The sequence below is a fragment of the Pteropus vampyrus genome, unplaced genomic scaffold (genome assembly GCF_000151845.1).
Source record: "Pteropus vampyrus isolate Shadow unplaced genomic scaffold, Pvam_2.0 Scaffold20, whole genome shotgun sequence".
NCBI lineage: Eukaryota > Metazoa > Chordata > Mammalia > Chiroptera > Pteropodidae > Pteropus > Pteropus vampyrus.
In genome coordinates this window covers 240,131-252,614 of record NW_011888801.1, presented here as the reverse complement: position 1 = coordinate 252,614, position 12,484 = coordinate 240,131, and the positions used below count along the sequence as shown (strand labels likewise).

At 35.7% G+C, this 12,484-nt stretch overlaps 1 protein-coding gene and 1 pseudogene across 4 annotated transcripts in view; one reads left to right on the top strand and one right to left on the bottom strand.

Moving 5' to 3' along the window:
* ASCC1 (activating signal cointegrator 1 complex subunit 1) overlaps positions 1-12,484 on the top strand; it is an 81,716-nt gene that overhangs the window by 64,295 nt on the left and 4,937 nt on the right. The window lies entirely within an intron of this gene.
* On the bottom strand, positions 9,451-9,569 carry LOC111736573 (annotated as a pseudogene).

Sequence of the window (12,484 nt, the reverse complement as noted above, 5' to 3'; positions counted from 1 at the left end):
AAGACTGACAGATAACTCTGAAAAAGGACATATGAGTGAAAAAGACCTAGGCCAAATTAATAAGATAGTGTCCCCTCAGAGTGTTTCCATTTCTAATCTAAGATATGAACCAAGATGCTATTTGTTTATCCATAAGCAGTGTTATACTTGTAGTTGCAGAAATTATGCTGACCTAAAGGCATACTGCCAGGAAATAACTGCTCCCTTGTGAGCTAGAAGTAGAATGGTCATTAACTGCCAGCTTCTGGAAAGAGAAGTGATCTTAATGGCACTCTTTGGGGGACTTATGAAATGGCCTTAAGCAATAGAGTCAGTATTCCAAGAGTGCGCTTTCAGCAGATTGAACAGGGGTACAGTACTAACTGTTCAAAAGCAAAGCTTCTAACTGCAGAGTGAAGAGGAGACAGTAGAGCTCTATGTTGTACCCACCAGAGGAGGTGATTTGGTACAAATAAAGGTACAGTAATATATTCGGGAAGGAATAGAAAGTACTATATGTCCAAAATCAAAGGGAACTATGGAAGTGCCATTTTTTTAGACACTTAAAAGTCCTGGGAAATATAAGCCAAGTAAAAAGGAGATGAATTGGTGCCTTTTCCATTTTATATATAAGAATCTTTAAATTTAGAAAAAGGAATTTGCAGTATTCAACTAACTATATTAATTTCATTGCTTTACCCGAAAATATGTTTTAAATCTGTCTAGCCACATTGAGACTTTTTTGAAAGATGTAAATGAGAGTAACACAAGTATTTCATTCATTTTTTCTTTTATTCTGTCTCTTCCCCTTAAAGTATTTAAAAGGACAGTTAGAATGAATAAATTTAAATTAGATCTTTATTTAGCTTGCTTTACTTAGAGAAGTTTCTATAAAGGAAGCTATTTAAAAATACATACTATTTATTCTTTTTTGGTGAAACCTATATGTAGAAGAGTGGATTGTTTAACAAGTAATCACACAGTGAACAATGTAACTACTACGAAGGTCAAAAAGTGTTACATGCCTCCCATTTCTCTCCCTAGCCAACTCTTTGTTTGTCCTAAGGTAACAAAGGCACAATTAAGTTCTTAAACAGTCTTAGCGAAGAGGCTCGATTTGAATGTTTGCTTTGTTTCAAAATATTGGAAGACTATTGAAAAGATAGATTTCATTTTAATTTTTTTCTAAGGGAACAGAGATGAGATTGAGAACTACATAGTAATTTTTAGGCAAAGATTAATGACTTCAAAGGAAGTATCTTATTTCTAATGAAGAAAAATTATGTTTTTTACTATCCAATTCAATATTCAGCCATAGTATATACTGTTCCTGAAAATAACTTCTTAGTCACATGGTTCTTCTTTAGACTTTTTTTTCAAAACCTGACTTTTTCAGACAGTCTTTCCTTGAGAGTCTTATTAAATATTTTACTACACTATTATATCAGGATAAATAACAGCAAATGGAATGTAAAATAAGTTACTATCTCTCATTACCATTATAGCTATGGTGTCATTTTTACTACCTGATATTTCTATAACTTGAAATTGTAATCTTATTTAAGTAAAATCACTAAGCAAATATCACTTCCTCTCTAAGCTATTTATGTTTATATACGGTTGATACTTATTAAATTCAGTTCCCTTGGACATAATAATACTTTGTAATAGCTTTTATCTATAGCATGAAAGCAGTCATACTGTTCTTGACAACCATGTGAAGTAAGAATTTCACTTGGAAAATAAAAATAAGATGTTGAAAAGGTAAAATAGAGAATGGGAGAGCCCATGGAAATTACATATAGACATTAACACATATATTCAATTAGGAAGATAAAATTAAGGAAGTCTCTGGCAAAGGCGAAGAGATAGGAAATATGAGGGGAAAATGTGACAAAGAGGATCCTTATGCATTGCAAAAATTAACTATTAGGGATCTAAAAGTAGAAAATAGACCTTAAGCTCTTGAACTTGCATGAAAGGAGCTCTGGACTGGTAGTGTTCCCAGGTACTGAGCAGAAGCAAAGAAAAATTCTCTTTGGAAGAAAGTTTCATCACTCTGTGCCGAGAAATATTCCCCCTCAAATGGCTACACAGTCAGAGATAACTAGGTATATGTGGAAACCATTCCCCCTAAGCAGAGAAGCAGCCAAAACTTATAAAGACATGAGACTTATCAGAGTTAGGCTGAAAACAGGTATGCTTACCACGTTCAAAGAAATAAAAGCCAAGTTTAAAGTTTTTATCAGGTAATTGGGAATTATTACAAAAGAAAAGTGATATAGCAGTTTTGAAGAAAAATAGAAATGCTGGAACTATAAAATACAATAACTGAAATTAAGAGCTCCATGGTTGGGGTTAGCAAATTAGGCATAGCTCAAGAGGGAAATAGTTAGCTGGAAGTTATTTCAAAAGAAATTACCCAGAATGTGGCATGCACAGAGGGAATAAAAATGACATGAGAGACATATAGGATAGAGTGAGAGGATCTAACATACATTCAGTTGGAGTCTCAGAAAGAGAAAAGAGAGAGAATGGCACAGAGCTGATGAAAGACATCGTTCTACAGATTAAAGAAGCCAAATGAATTCTAAACAGGAGTCCTGTTAAGCGAGCTTATATTGTACTTTTCTTTCTTACAGCTTGTGAGTGAATCACGAACAACATTTACTAAACTGCTTGTTGGCAGTATGCACGTTACAAAGAACAGAAAACAAATTTGGCTAAAGAATGCTTTTCTTAAAGTAGGTTATTAAAAAAAGGATAAAATCTAGGCAGGATTTTTTTTACTATTCTTGTAATTTTTCTGTAAGTCTGAAACTTCGTCAGAATTATTTTTTAAAATGTTAGAAAGAAGGAAAGCCAGACCTTAAGAGGGGTGTGTGTATTTTTTTTTAAAATCACTTTCCATAGAAATCTGTTGAAGTCTTGGCTCTATTTTCTTCCAATGTTTAGGATAGTTGCAAGTTATTAACTGCTGATTACCACAAAAATTTGGTCATTTGATTTCAAAGGGTAAAAAAAAAAAATTAATATGAGGAACAACTTTCTGATTAGAATGTTTCATATTAGAGCAAGCCATTAAGAAGTTAGATGCATCTTTCATTAGAGTGTTTTTTGTTTTGTTATGAGAAATGAGAGTCCGTTTCTCTGTAAAGCTATTACTCCTACCATCAGTCCCTTTCAAACCATTCCCTGTTAAATTCCCTGAAACCTATCTCTCACCTCTATCATTGTCCTGCAGCAGCACAGTAAAAAAAAACACTGGTAAGTTCCTATTTGTTCAGTGCATTGGCCTACTTTTACTTTTTCCCAGTATTCACATTGAGAGTATTAAGCCCTTTTCTTCATGTGCTATCTTCTCTTGACTTCAGTGGCAGCAGTTGGCTCTCCTGGATTTTTTCTGCCTCTGTATCTACTTTTTGAAAATTCACTGCCTTATATGGCTACTCTCAAAGGTTTTGTCCTTATCTGTGTTTTTCTTTTACTCCACTCTTGTTTTGTCTAAATGCTACTCATTCTTCAATGTCTAAGACAGATATGACGTCTCCATAATGCTAATAAGGACCATCTCAGTCAGTGATACTCTTCTACCTCTCAGCTCTTTTCCTCTCCTTACATTGATTTTGCAGAGACCTCAGTGCTTATTAATGTGTCTTACATGGGCAAGCACTGAGAAAGCCCTTCCGGCTGATTAAAACTGTTGTCCACAGAAGTCAGATTTTGGAAGAGGAGAAGAGAGATTTTCTGTTTGCCAAAGGGGATATTTTTTGCCCACTACATGAGATTGTAAGTTCTAAGACCAGGGACCATCAAAATACCGTCTGGGGGCCAAATATGACCTGCTGCTTGTTTTGTGTAGAGCCTTCAAACTGTGAATGGTTTTTATATTTTTTAAAGGTTGAAAAAAAAATTAAAAGATGAGTAATATTTCATGACATGTAAAAATTATATGAAATTCAAATATCAGGGTCCATAAGTAACATTTTATTGAAACACAGCTATCTTTGTTTGTACACTGACAGCTTTTGCGCTGTAGTGCCAGAGTTAAGCAGTTGTGACAAGAGATCATATGGCTACCTGGCCCTTTATGGAAAAGTGTCCTGACTCTGCCTTAAAGGTTAGAGTTTAGTTTAATTTTCTTTTATTTCACCAATACAATTTCCTGCTTTATGATTAAATATGATGCTCATATTTAATAGATTCTTAAAATATACTATTGATGTCATAAATATTTAGTTAACCACAGTCAATCTTATTGAATTTCTATTTACTTAAATATTTTTTAGCAAGTTTTTTAAAAAAATGAGTTTACTAAAGTCAAGAAAAAGAAAGCTCCAAATTCACTATTCTTATACCTCATATTCATAATCTTGCATTAATAAATGAAGTTGATTTTTCAATTAAATTTGATTATAATTTTATTACTCTACATAGCAATCTCAGCTGATATGGATAATAATGAGTTTGAATTTATGTTTAACTTTCTTTCATTTTAAAATACCTCCAAAACTAATTTTGTGCTTCTCTGTGTACACTAATTAACTTGAAACATGAACAATGATTTCTTTTGGAGTTTCATTTATGCCTTATTATAGAATGTATTAATAAAAATTATTGAATGAAAAATTATTTCTGAACTTGTAAGTGTATTGTGCTAATTTTGTAATTAGCATGAATATCAGAAAAAAATATGGGGTTTAAGAAGGAAACTGTGGTAAGAAAACATCTTGCCAAAATATGGCTGGTGTTATTTTGCTATGTTTGTGATAAAATATGGCTCTGCCTCTATTCTCGATAATTAAAAAACTTATGAAAATTATTATTAGGACATTATTAGGGGCTTTTCATATTTTGCTAGTAATAGAAACACCATACTATATGTTAAAAGGTCTGAAAGACTTCTGACAGGTGATTGGGCAATTTCTTAACTACATCAGATACATAAGGAAAAGTTCAGTTTGAAATGCTTTAGTTTGGTTTTGCACGTTTTTATTTTAGACTGTTGGATTGGAGTGGGGGTGGAAGGAAGATTCAAATTCAAGTACTGTTTTACCAAAACTTTTTCTCAGAATTTATGTTTCACTTTGCCTGGAAAGTGAAGTGTTAACACACTAATGAGGGCCACCAAAGCTATAACTGCAGTGAGGTGGAACCATCATTAAAATGAAACTGGGGGAAAAAAAATGAAACTGGAAAATGAGCAGTTGGCTGATTTTTGACAAAGCCAACATCTGTTCTAAAAGATGCACCTTTCCTGTTCTCTTGCTGTTTATTCATACAATATATTTTTTTTCTCCCTTTCTTATCTTTTGAATTTATGTTTATTGGTTTTTCATCTTTGCTGTGGTCCTGGAATACTTCCTTGTGTTTTTTGGCTTAGGCAGGTTAAGGATGGGTTGGAAGGGTCTAACCTACACAATGACAAGAAATAGGCCATGGTTTGGCAAAGGCAATGAGAGTAGAAAAAAATTAAGAAATTAAAATTACTTAAAATTATTTCTGGTTCTCAGGAGGAGGGGAACCAAGATTTTAAATAATGATATATTTTTCAGCTTCCTTTCTTTATACTAAAATAAAGTATTGACATATATAAAAGAATTATTTCTGGTTTTTATCACTATGAAAAATAAATATTTTATTGACTACCAACTAAATATAAAACACCAAGCTAGATACTTGGTGTATTTGGGAGAGAGGGAATAAATATTCAATTGTCTTTGGTCCCTCTGATCCCATTCTTATGAACTCCTTTGAACAGGGTGTCTGTTCTTACTGTGGGAAATATTTATCTCTTTTAGGTATTCACTTTCAGGGGTGCAGTCATATCAGTTTAAGTGTAATTCACAAAGTGAGTAGGGTTATGGTTCACCTTGGGTCGGTCGTGGGTTTTTTTAGTTCTGATAAAATATATGTAAGATTTACCATTTTAATCATTTTTAAACATAGATTTCATTGACATTAAGTACATTGATCACATTGTCATGCAGCCGTCACCACTAGCCATCTTCAGAAACTTTTTTATTATCACAAATTGAAACTCTGTACCCATTTAACAATAACTCTTTATTCTCCCCTCTGCTCAGCCTTTGGCAACCACCATTCTACTTTCCATCTTTATGAATTCGACTACTCTAGGTACCACATATAAGTGGAATCATACAATATTTGTCCTTTTGTTTCTCAGTTATTTCAGTTACATGTTTTCAGAGTTCATGTTGTAGCAAGAATCAGGATTTTGTTCCTTTTAAAGGCTGAATAATGTTCTGTTGTATGTATATACTCCATTGTGTGTTTTTAGCTATAGTGTAAACAAACCAGTAGCAGAATATAAATCTGTACCCAAAGATGGTGACAGGGTACTGTTGTCTCTGAAGCAGACTGTTTAAAGACCAGACCCAATAAAACCATGTTAGATTGGGTGACATGGTGCCGATAATCTCTAGGTGTTGTTCCAAATGTTAGAGAACATTGATGGAAAGAAATAAAAGAAACAAGAGTGAAGCCCACTATGCCAGAAAACTGTGATGACTTCTTAAGAAATGATGTCCGCTTTCCCATATCCCAGTGATGAAACAATTTTAGAATTAATGCTCAGGTGTCAGCATTATTACAAATTGAAAAGTGAAAAAATAAAATATGTCAACGAGAACTCCAATTCAGTTTACTTTCTCAGTTGTTGGTTAAAACATTTATACTAGCTTCTTAAATTGTAGAGGTCTCACAGCACTTGAGGTGTGTGCAGAGATGATAACCCTGTTCCTCTGCCAAGGCCTTTTGCTTATTTGACTTTAGCCCATGCCTTTGCAGAGGAGAAGGAGGCCATCTGAACTGAATTATAAACAAGTAAGTGTGTGTTATAATATATAATGCTCCAGTGGTGCTACTGAAGGCAGGTTTCCAATGGTCCCGATGGAGGATGAAGTATTTCATTTCTTGCTTTACTAAGATGACTTAGTTGAAAATTCAAGATAACATGTATCAGCCTCTCCCATCTTCCAAGGAACCATTACAAACAAACTCAGCTATTATTTCGACGACTGTTATTTATATGTGTATATGCTATTGCAGTTGCTTGACATTGCTGAGGGGAATCTGATTTGCTCTTTAATGTTTGGATTCTGTTCTCCTGTTGAAGTTGGAATAGAGATGGGCTGAGCCTGATGACCTTGTTTTCTCCTCTCTCACTTTGTTCTTTTTCTGAATTTGTTGCTTGGCACAATAGTCAGCCAGCCCCTTTATGCCTGGCCTCCTAAAGCCACTTGCCTAGATCCCCCTAGGCCAAGAAGAAATCATCTCTGCTGCTGTCCCCAGTGCTCCCTGTCGGGGATTTCTTTCTGCTGACTTCCTTTCTAATATATAATACAAAGATCAAACACTTATCTTCTGTCGTAGTTGTTTGAGGAACAATTATGAAAAATACCTGAGGGAAGATGACCAAACCAAAAATAAAAGTGGCAACATATTTGAATAAACATTAAGAGGCATTCTTCTAAGGAAAAGGATTGATCTGCAGAAACACTACCTGGATTAGTTCCAAAAGGGCACTGACCTTTAGGACTGTTGGTCACAAGCTTAGGGTATTGAAGAGTCTCAGCTGCCCAGCAGCCACCAGGGGAAGTTTTGTCCTGGTAAAGCAGTAATATCTCTACCTTGAGGCAAAACTTTTCCTGGAAGAAATTTTGCACCAAACTGAATTTCCAGTGGCCCGTTTCTGATGCTAATTTTACATGCTGCTGTGGAAATGGGCAGAGCGTCCTGGTGTGTTCCGAAATTAGGTCTAGGTCCTTCGGCTGTGTCAGCACAGCCTCTTCTCTCCTCCTTTCTACCTCCATCCCACATTTTTTCTTGCTACTTTTTAACATTGAAAGGCTCTGCAGGGAGGGGAAGTCCCTTGGCATTTTGAGTATTAAGGTGCTCAGCAGAACTGCCCGGCATCCTATTTGTGAATAGCAGTTTTAATTCACTCTCTAATAGGTCATTTGGCCTTACCAGCAGAGTCTTAAACTTGATAATCCTTACATCAGCAGTGAGGCTCAGGCCAAACATCCAAAAGTGCAACTCTGAGTGATTATTTGAAGGAATTTTTAAAGCCTTCATTCCCTGGCTCTGTTTGTCTGACTTCTGCCTGGCGCCTCCTTCATTTAGGCCGTTAACATTCCTCATGCTCACTGTAGCCAAGACAGGCAGGTGGTTTGGGAGAGCAGAATGAATGAGGGAAGTTTGTGTTCGTGTCCCATTCTGCCCAAGGAGCCTGATAACGTTCATGTGCCATTAATTTCAGTAAGTGGAGTTGGGACCTGTGCTTTAGTGGCATGCAAGCTTTTTGGTACTCTTTGAATAGAGATGTGCAAAGTAAGAGTGACATGCCAGTGGGTTGAAAAGTCACAGGTATTCCACTGATTTACAGCCTTCTTGCTGTTTTCCTTATGGAGGCAACTGACGATGTTAGGAACTAGTACCGCAGACAGCCCTTAACCTTGCTTCTTAGATCTGAGGTGTCCCAGGCTTTCTGGAAGTACAGTGTATTCTCTTTTTTTCTTATTGGCTATTATTAGCTATTATTATTGGCTCTGTAACCACCGATCACTGCAGTTTGAGGTTTCAGATTCAAAATGTCATCTTGGGCAGAGTTAGGGCTATATTTGGAGATGACTCTAGGATAGTAAGTACCTGCCAAGCACATTGTCTTTTATTCTGAAGTAGACGTTCCTATTCCAGTCTTTAAGAACATTATAGCCCTATGAAACCAGATCATGACTGCAGAGACTATAAGCTGTTAGAGTTCCTATTAAGTCTTTTCTTTTTTCTTTTAAGGAAATTCTGCTTTTTGGTTCCTGTAATGATGCATTGATAGTTATAGTTGGTGAGTGACGATAATAATCAGAACTCAAAATTCCATCTTATAATTTATCTTACTGTAACTGCAGAACATCCTTTTAAAGCATTGTCCTGTTCAGAGATGGAGAAATTGGAAGAAAGAGTGGCTATGTGGTCATGATAGGAAAGCATTAAAGTCTGGTTTGCCCTAAGAAGCAGTTTGACCTCTCACTTGAATAGAAAAGAAGTTTCTGTCTTTGGTTTCCAGGTAAAGTTGTGTGTGTGTAGAGGAGCATGGCTTGGCTTAATGTGAATAAGGTCAATTGTATTCTTTTGTGATGATATTTAGGAAGAATTTATAAGAGTGCAGCCTAGGTGAATATTTTGGATGTAGATGGAAGGGTTTTGTTGTTGTTTTTTTTAACCCTTGGATGTATTGGATCTCCATTTTTCCTCTTGTTTCTTCATATCTCCCATGTTTTCTCTCTTCAGAAGTTACACATAGGCAGAAGAAAAATGCAAGGTATGGAAAGGCTTGAAAATTTGAATTACACGGTACCTTGCAAAAATTCAGAATCCTTTTTTCAGGTTTGGGGAATTTTAACAAATAAAACTTTTTGTCAGCTTACAATCCCTTATTTTTTATTTTTATGCTTACAGCACCTGATCTTCCTAGGTGGTCTCCCATCCAAGTACTAACCAGGCCTGACCTTGCTTAGTTTCTGAGATCAGACGAGATGGGGCTTGTTCAGGATGGCATGGCCGTAGAAAAATAAAACTTTGAAACAAAACTTATTTGTGGGGGAAAAAGCCCTTATTAGTGATCCTAATTCTAAGTGAGATTAGTAACATGACATATGAAGAGTTGTGATGTTTTTCAACTCTGTTATATTTTTAGTCTAGTTTAGTTTAGTCTTTCTGTTTAATAAGACCTAAAGTCTTACTAATCCTGTACGTAGAGGCCAATTTCATGAAGACTGTTTCTGGAATATACCATTATTTGTTTTGTTGTTTTTCAAGTAGGATCTTTCAAGGGATGTGATTATATTTTTTCAAATCATTTGTTTCTCACTCTTGTCCGTAAAACCAAGTGCACACTTTCTTCACTGTTCGATTGCATATATATATAGACAAGGAATGGAACTTCATTCCTACTTGACATTCTTTGGTGAAGATTTATTATTCAAATCATGAGGCCTTGTGGACATAGCCTTCTTCTGGACTGTGTTCTGGGCCCCATTCCAAGAACTTTTAAATTTATATCACAGTGTTAGTGGTCCTAGCCTGTCTCTGTTTTTTATCTTTTAAATGAGGATAATAATGCTTAGCTCTGGTTTACATCACAGTAATTTTTTGAAGGGTTAATGAGCTGGGCTTTCTGAGATACTTTTAGATCCTTAGATGAAAGGTGTTATTTAACCACAGCAAGAGTTCTTTCTGGGAGTGTCTTCTCAAAGAGCTCAAACTGCTTGTCAGACTATCTTCCATTCATTCTCATACCATCCCTGGTAGGGCAGTAGGTGGGTGAGCATTATTATTAAGTACAAAATAGTGTTATTACTGTTACTTTTAACTGTAATCAGGGGGTAATTGAGAAGTAGAAGCTGATAAAACAGATTATGGAAGAAAAACACTGGGAAAACTTTAAAGTAGCATGCATTTGCTATTCATGTTTATTCTACTTTGTTACTTATTTTCACTTAAACCAGATTTATGTTCTAAGGGTTAGTTTAACTGAGTTATACCAGGAATGGCTATAAATTTCATGAGGCTTATGGATTTTGAATTTTCATTTTGGACTTAAAACTGCATTTCTCCTTATTGAAGTCATGTTGGACAGCAAATAGTTCACTGAGGCTGCCTAGCACAAGAAGTAGATTTCCTTAAACGAAAGATCTTTGAAGAGAGTAACCACTATTTTGTCTAAGATTGAAGAAAGAGAACAAGCCTCATTTGGGAGGCCAAGCAGGCAGAGATCTCCAACATTATGCTGTTGAAGATTGGCCATTCATTCAGCTTTGTGGTTTGAGGTTACAGATATGAGAAGTTTCTTCTCCCTCCTCCCCACCTCTTTCTGAGATTTTCAGTCTCATTTTTGCAGCCTAGTCACATGTGGAGTTATTTCTGGTCTTCGATGGTTGTCACAGAGCCTGTGAGGAAGGAGTAGAAGCTCTGAAATGGATACAAGGAAAAATGACCACAGTTAGCCTTTAAATCTAGCTGTTTGTTTTCCTTCAGTGTATACCACTACATTACTAGAAATCAATAATTCCCTCTGTGTTCTCCCTAGGAAACAAAAATGTACAAACCAAAAATGGTAGGCTTCAGAGATTATGTGAGCAGGAGACAGACAGCAGGATGGTTGGATTTTATCTTGCAATTTTCTTTCAGGGAAGCCTTGGTTTTGACCAAAAACCTCTTATTTTGATGATCCATATTTCTCTCTTTACTTGGTTATAGGAAAAGTTTGTTTAATTTTCTAAAGATGCTGTGAGTATTCAATAAAGGATAGCTGTGCATAATGGTTTTCAAATGTCATACTTCCTTAGATTTAAAATTTTCTTCTTAAATTGTCTAAATCAGTACTTACTACTACTGTTAAAAGGTGAAAAATCAGTCAAGTAAATTTAAGATCTAATTGACTTTTGTGAGCCATTTATGCTTCCGGAAGCATCGCCTCTGGCAAGTAGGGGCTGGGAGAAGCTGTACAACATGAAATGTTTTTATAGGCAGGAGGAGAGTGGGGCAAGGAAGTTATTAGCAAAAGAAAAGAAAGAATTGTCTGAGGCCAGGACATCATTTTTGGGGGAGAAGGGAACAGTGGGAGTCTTATCTTGCAGATTACCTCACTAGTGCTAATCAGAAAGTTTCAGATTCACTGCTCTGTGGTCACATTCCTGGGACAGGTCAAAACTGCAGTTAAGTCTTGGTTTGTTGTCATGGGGGCAAATGACTCCATTTTGGGCCTGTTGTTTACTTTTTAACATTATTTACAAGTCATATCACAAATATTGACAGTCTTAAATTCTATTTTTGTTTTCTTATGAAATATTTTGTAGTTTCGTGTAGCTGTTCATTGTTATGTTCCTTTACAGCAGGGCTTTTTAAAATGCTGGCTTCCAACACAACAGAGCTCTATGTGTGTGTGTCAGAGAGAAATATTTTCAGGAAGAAAATGGTCTAAGTTTCAAAATTCCCAAGGAAATTGTTATAAAACGACTGAGAAAAGAATCAACATGATTTACGTGATTCTTTTTTAATTTAAATTGTTCCTGTTAGGGCTTTTATTTTCTAAACAATAGATCACTTTGCTCCTCATGAGCTACTTTAGGCTAGAAAGAGCAACCAAGTTTCTTTTTTCTTATTTTAAATTTGTAGTTTAAGGTTTTTCCTCCTTCCCCATTCAGCTCCCTAATTAAATGGAGTCATTTAGTTGATTTGTGCTTATTTTCATCGAGAATTCAATTAAAATTCCTCCAGCTGAACTAGAGCCATTCCATTGTTAAACCAGGTCCAGGTGGCATTGAAAGTAAGAATAACAAGTGAAAGAAATATGTTTATTTCAGTCTTTGGGAGTTGTGTGGGTCAAGCTTACTCTCTGTGGCTTAAATAGGGCCATGTTTAAGAGGTGCCACGTATATAGGAAGGGGCCGGAGAGTGCAGGGGTTAAAGATCTCAGACTCTA